The sequence below is a fragment of the Cebus imitator genome, unplaced genomic scaffold (assembly GCF_001604975.1).
Source record: "Cebus imitator isolate Cc_AM_T3 unplaced genomic scaffold, Cebus_imitator-1.0 Scaffold16, whole genome shotgun sequence".
Lineage (NCBI taxonomy): Eukaryota > Metazoa > Chordata > Mammalia > Primates > Cebidae > Cebus > Cebus imitator.
The window spans coordinates 8,359,418-8,360,594 of NW_016107331.1; positions in this window are offsets into that span (position 1 = coordinate 8,359,418).

Sequence of the window (1,177 nt, forward strand, 5' to 3'; positions counted from 1 at the left end):
TATATATATATATATATATATATATATATATATATATATTTGAGAGATAAAGAGAGAGGGATATCTCCAGGGACCTCATCTTGAGATAAAAATAGACACAATGAAAGAAATGCAAAATGTAATGCTTATATAGAATTGTTTTCATTTGAATTTCATTCTAACACCTAAAGAATGAGTCAAATTATCCTATCCTTGGAGAGATCATGCTTAAATTATGAAGACTTTAATATTTTCTTTATCAAAGCTATTTTCAATGATAATTCAAATTTTCCTTTTCTTTAGTCTTAGAGATGGAGCTTCTTTATTTCACTTCATGAAGAAAGGATACAAAAATTATCTACATAAGCTTAGTAAAATTGAAACATACACATTCTAGTACATCAAAAATGGTAGATATTTGTTTTTTAATTCTTGTGGATTTTTCACTTTTCAGTTATTCTGAATATCAAATTCATGTTTTAAGATGAGCCAAGTTGAGCAGCCTGTGGCCTAAAAAAATCATCAACTATACATATTGTAAAGCACCAATTTTTAATCCTAAAGCTGCAAACATCTGCACTGATTACAATTAAAAACAGTGTAAAAGATTATCACTCCAATTATAGCTTCTTGCTCTAATCAAAATTCAGCACTGTCCTCAGACAGCAACGTGTGATGCCCACATGCCTTTTTCTGTTAAGTGAAACCTCCTTGATGTTTATTTTTCCTTTTCTTTAAAACAATGAATATGTTTAGTTGCACTGAATTTATCTTTATCAGAAAAGTAACATTTTACTGAGATGTATTTTTAAAATTGTTTGGAAGTCTATTTTTCTGTCTATGTGAACCTATTTAGAAAAAATGCAGAAAAGCACTATCACGCTACTCAACAAAGAAGTTTCCAGCTTTCTAAAGTTTTTCTGAATATTGTTTTAAGGAACACTGGTTCTTAATGATATGATTCTCAATGATATTGACATTAAAATTGGTAAAAACACTACTGGATTTTAAGTAAAATTGGACCAATATTATTTAGAATTTTAGAAACAGCTTCTTTTTACATATAGAAATAAAATCAATTACATATATAATAATTAGTAGCAAAGGTAAAAAAAGTATAGTTTAAAAATTACCAGATGATGTCTTCAGAGAAGAAAATTATATTTAAAATATCAGTTTTAAAACATCATCAACCAGT